The following is a 6,000-nucleotide window of genomic DNA, read 5'->3' on the forward strand; positions in this document are numbered from 1 at the left end:
TGACCATTGTGTAGTTTTGTGTTTAATTCCAAACAAAGAATCAATCGATTGCAAAGTGCCGATAATCCATTGTGTGACTTTGCCCTAAGAAAACAGCCGTAAATAGTCGCTTAACTTAGACAATAATAACCAATAGTTCTTATATTCATTTTGGAACATATTTGTTTGTTTCTCTGCCTAGCACGAAGTGTCTTGATTTGGCACATAGATCGAACAACCTTAAAACTTTCTCGGCATTAGTGCACTCCGCCGACATGGAAAAGGAATTAGTTAGGCCTAACATTACCATCACAGTGTTTGCTCCGTCTGATAACGCTTTTGAGGCACTGCCTGAGGAACGACGCTATTGGCTAAAGGAAAACGCTGACGAAGCTCGGAATGTGTTGAACTATCACATCATCAAAGGAAGAGTGAAAACGAACACCTTCTCGGACAGTCAGAGGTTGGAGACGATAGGTGGAAACCAGATTCGGTTAAAGGTCTACAGAAAGGTAGGGTTGAAGACGTCCACTCAGAGACGGCGTTCTTTTTCAAGGTTGCGTGATTGGATAATGTCGTATGAAAGTCCGTATTTGTTGTTGTTGTTTTTATATAGTGTAATAAGAAATCTCAGTCCTAATATGTCCATGAAATGTAGTACAAATCTGACCACACTTTACAGAGTTGTGAACCCAAAACCGCGAAAATACCCTAATTACCCATTTAAAAAAAAACAACATGCTTCGAAGTCACCCAAAATAAGGATCTGGAAGACCAAATTTTAGGAGGACTGATCCATAGTGGCCTCCCATCCTGCAAGAAATTTTTGTATACATTAGTTTATTCTGTTTTGGAGATACGCACGCGAAAATGCAGACACACTGACACATGGGCACGCACACGCGCGAACCTGACTGCAATACCCTTCTGAAGGCAACAAAATACATTTTTTTTGTAAAACCCCATGTTTTGGGTACCCTGGTTAAAAATATGTTTTTATGCTGATACACTTGTATATATAATTAAATATACACTTATTTATGTACTTTTTGCGATTGTTGAAACAAAAAAGCGAGTCTTTGTATTTTGTAAATCATTTGGAATTAGGCCCAGGTATAACTAGGTGGTTAGGGCGATCAACTCGTAATCTTAGGGTCGAGGGTTCGAATCCCCGTCACACCAAACAAATTCACCCTTTCAGCCGTAGGGGCGTTATAATGGTACGATCAGTCTCACTATTCATTGGTAAAAGAGTAGTCTAAGAGTTGGCGGTGTGTGGTTACGACCAGTTACTTTCATTCTAGTCTTAAACTGCTGACTTAAGGACGGCTGCTGCAGATAGCCCTCGAGAAGCTTTACATGAAATTCAAGAACAAACAAAGTTTTGGATTTAGGATATTCAGGGTGATGATACGTTACAGCATTTATATCTGATCGAAGCAAATAATCCAAAGTTGGACTCCTTTGAAACCGTAACTGAACCAACCAAGAGGATGATTCAATCAATACCTTGTCTCGAGAATATTGATAACTCCATTTCAGTTAGACGTTGTGCAGCCCAGGGCGTTCCATTTAATTATGAACCATAATTAGCTCAAACTTTAAGAAAACTAATAACCTAAACTTCTCCAAACACTTGAGAGGAGTAAAAAATATGTCCCACCCCCAGTGGGGCAACATCATGTCTACGGACTTACAACGCTAGAAACCGAGTTTCAATATTCGTAGTGGGCATAGTGCACGCAGCCAATTGTGTAGCTCTGGGTTCAAGTGAAATCAAAAGTATTAAATGTAATTATTATTCCAGAAGGTGACTCTGGATACATTATAATTTGTGTAAACTGTATTGTTTGTTTGTTTTGGAATTTCGCACAAAGCTACTCGAGGGCTATCTGTGCTAGCCGTCCGTAATTTAGCAGTGTAAGACTAGAGGGAAGGCAGCTAGTCATCACCACCCACCGCCAACTCTTGGGTTACTCTTTTTACCAACGAATAGTGGGATTCACCGTCACATTATAACGCCCCCCACGGCTAGGAGGGCGAGCATGTTTGGCGCGAACCCGCGACCCTCAGATTACGAGTTGCACGCCTTAACGCGCTTGGCCATGCCGGGCCATGTAAACTGTAAAAACAAATGTATGAATATCTTCCCACTTGTTTAAAGTGTAAGAAATCGCTCTGTGGGTAACGACCATTCAATGCCATAAGTGTAACGATGACGTAATCTCTGTGAGCATGGTTCGAATTTAAAGTATTTATTTACGATAGAGTAAACTATGAAACCACGTTTTGCCTCTTGTTCTTTTGTTTTGTAAGGCTAGAAAACAAACTTTGGTTTTTGTGATAGAAGGTACTTGAATTTACTTTCCAGATGTAAGTCGGACGTCCTCTAAATGTCAAAAAATATTTGCCGGTTAAATCGGGCAAACCATTTCTAACCCGTATTTGTAATTATTTGCCTGAATTTAATCCTATTTTATCATGTATTACAATCAGTGCACCCTAGATGGCAGTAAAAATGTTAAGTAAAGTATTATAAGCATTGAAAAAATATACTAATTGTTTAGTGTTTGTTATTTCATTATAATAATATATATCACGTATAGATCCAGATATATTGCATTTACTTATGCAGTATATTTATGTAGAAATATAGCATCATAAAAACACTTTAATTTTAGTAATATATAAATATAAAAGTATTGATAAAAGCAAAATAAAATGTTTTTAATCTATTTTCGAAAAACCAGCCTAATTCTAAAGTTATTATATCTTAACTAATATCCAATTGCTCACGCGCATTAGCCATTTCTTTGGCACCAAACATGCTTTTTTATATCCGTGTAATGTGACGGTAAATCCCACTATTCGTTGGTTAAAAGAGTAGCCGAAGAGTTGGCGGTGGGTGTTGATGACTAGCTACCTTCTCTCTAGTGTTACACTGCTAAATTAGGGACGGCTAGCGCAGATAGCGCTCGTGTAGCTTTGCTCGATATTCAAAAACAATCATTTCTTGTAGACCCTAAAAGGTATTAAATAAAAAAAATTAAATTATAAAAACACGGATAATAAAACTTATTGTATATATTTTTGTCTATGTTTTCGTTATCGAAACGTGACATCAGTGAATGGTCTATGTTGTAAAGTAACAATAATATTGTGTCTGTTTTTTTCCACCGTGCATGTAGTCTGTGGGGGTAGAATCCGCTATGGTTACGGAAGGTGACAAAGAAGGTCAGAATGGTGTTATACACGTCATTAATAAGGTCCTAACGCCCCCTCAACGTAATACCCTGGAACTGTTGGAAAACAATAATAATTTCAGGTAAGTAAAAGTCAGTGTTTTATATAGTAGTACAGGGAGATAACACATTAAAATATGTCAGGACGATAATAAATTATATTGTTAAAATATGTAAGGGGGATAATACATTATATTGTTAAAATATGTAAGGGGGATAATACATTATATTGTTAAAATATGTAAGGGGGATAATACATTATATTGTTAAAATATGTCAGGGGGATAATACATTATATTGTTAAAACATGGGGGGATACTACATTATATTGTTAAAATATGTCAGGGGTTACATAATATATTGTTAAAATATGTCAGGGGATAATACATTACATTGTTAAAATATGTCAGGGGAATAATACACGATATTGTTAAAATATGTCTGGGGATAACACGATGTTGTTACAATATGCCAGGAAGATAGTGGTTTATGTGATATGTTTATCTATATAATATAGACATAATTATGTGATATTTTAATATTAAATATTATAATAATACACACTGAGGCTTCAGTTGTGTTTTAATATATATACATGACTATGCTTTGGAAGATAAAGCTAACGTTATTTTAGTCTTCCCGAAGTTTCGCCATGTGTGCATGACTATACTCCAGAAAATGAAACGTACTTTATTTTACGTTTTACAACGTTTCGATATTGTGGTTTAATCAGGAGAACACGAATCTGAATTCATGCATAAACTGATTTGTTAATTTGTGTTGCGCTGATGAAGTAGTAATGAAGAAACGTTGTGAAACGTAAAATAAAGTACGTTTCATTTTCCGAAGTATTGTCGTGCACATAGCGAAACGTCGGGAAAACTAAAATCAAATTACTTTTGTTTTTGAAGTATAATCGTATGCATAGCGAAACGTCAGGAAAACGGAAATACGTTTTATTTTGTGAAATACAGTCACGTGTACGTATTTAAATAGATCATGTGATAATGTTTTCCGTTTTCTTGAAGCATCTTCACTGACGCTGTCCGAAGAGTCCGGAAAGTTGAGCCCCAGTTCTTGTCCAGTCGGTCACCTTCCTACATTTCCTTTACCGTATTCGCTCCCACAAACCAGGCCTTCAAACGTATGAGACACAAAGACATGAAATCCATAATGAAAGACGAGAAATCTCTTAAGAAGGTGATAAACAGCTTTATTTCTAATAATGTTGAGCTATAGAATTCATAACAAGACAGCCAGGTTCGAACCCTTATAATACTGCAACATATTTTAAACTGTACGTTGTGAATGGCAGTAGATGGCTGTGTCACAAATACAATACAATTGTTTGACCATGAATAATCCGTCCATGGGGTTCTATATAACTTTAATCTGTTGTAAATAATGTGGTTATTTTAGTGGAAATTCATAACTTGAATTGATAGATAATGGATTTTAATGGTTAAAACGTTTAGTGTAAGAGCACCTTAAGAACCTCAGGTCTGTAAGATCATCCATTGGATGAACAAACTTGTTTTCTATGTCCGTAGAATAAGTTATTTCGAATGAATAAACACTACATTACTTAATATTTATCGTTCTATCTGGAAACCCTACATATGTTGATTTTCTACTCTCTCTCTCATTTTGTTTTAGTTTGTACAGAATCATGTTGTGGACGATATGATTTCATCCCATTTTTTTCGGCCAAAACTCACCTACGACATCCATACGGAATATGACATGGTCAAAGTTCGTAAAAAGAGAGGTCACTTGATGGTCAACAGCGCCCACATCGTCGAACCAGACCTAATAACTAAAGACGGAATTGTTCATTGTATAGACAAGGTTTTAATGCCAAAACAACGACGTCACGTGCAAGCAGTTTAATGTAGCCAATCAGGGACTGGTAAACTATTGTTTTTAATAACCTCAGCCAATCATAATTCATCTAAGTCATTCATCCACACAACACTACTTCATACTTGTTTGGATTAAAAAGAATTATAGAATCATATAAATAATTTTATTCTGAAGAAATAACATCTACTTATAAAAACGTATTTTTATAATATGTACAGTTGTTTTTCGTATTGGACTACGTTACGAGTAAGTGTTTCTCTGTCTGATAATTTTGATACGTGTCGTGTACTAAGGCATTTTAAAATAAAATAACCCTTTGAGATTTTTGTTTGTAAACAACAAAACAGACTTGAACATTACAAAGCGTATTTACTGTAACTGAGTCCGTGTACGGGAATGAACTTTGTAGTGTGGGTCTTTAATTAATATGAGGTCAAACCACATACACTTGAATTACCACAACTCCTTGTCATTTAAATCGAAATGACCCATCCGCCAAAACATCTAACTTTCAAGCATTTGAACAATAAGTGCGTAAATCACTTTAAATATGCTATTGCAAACTAATGCCTGATGTTATTATAAATTACCTGATAAATGTCAGTAGATATCTGGTGTTATAGCGTAATAAATATTGATTTTAACAGAGTGTTTTCGTAAAGGCTTTACTATGTCATTATCTTTCAAAGAAACTGATAAGATTGGTTTTGTGAAGTGTCAGTTAATTGGAAGGTTCAACTCTACGTCATCAACTAACTGTAGAGAACATTTTTTTATTGGTGTTTTGAATTTAAAGGCTGTTTACCGTGCTTTATTTACAAACATGTGTGTGGTTTGTGTTCGGTACAAAACACACTTGATTATGTTTCTTTAATATTTAATTTCAAGATTCGTGTTTTTTTGTAATAGAAATTGG

General features: G+C 35.4%; 1 pseudogene across 1 annotated transcript in view; it reads left to right on the forward strand.

The window, feature by feature from the left end:
- LOC143245943 (transforming growth factor-beta-induced protein ig-h3-like) overlaps window positions 1-5,731 on the forward strand; it is a 38,301-nt pseudogene extending 32,570 nt beyond the window's left edge. The window contains exons 9-12 of the transcript XR_013025709.1: window positions 182-491; window positions 3,168-3,304; window positions 4,250-4,421; window positions 4,878-5,731. The product of XR_013025709.1 is annotated as a transforming growth factor-beta-induced protein ig-h3-like (transcript). The remainder of the gene's footprint in view (window positions 1-181; window positions 492-3,167; window positions 3,305-4,249; window positions 4,422-4,877) is intronic.
- The last annotated feature ends 269 nt before the right edge of the window (window positions 5,732-6,000 follow it).

The sequence above is a fragment of the Tachypleus tridentatus genome, chromosome 3, assembly GCF_004210375.1.
Source record: "Tachypleus tridentatus isolate NWPU-2018 chromosome 3, ASM421037v1, whole genome shotgun sequence".
Lineage (NCBI taxonomy): Eukaryota > Metazoa > Arthropoda > Merostomata > Xiphosura > Limulidae > Tachypleus > Tachypleus tridentatus.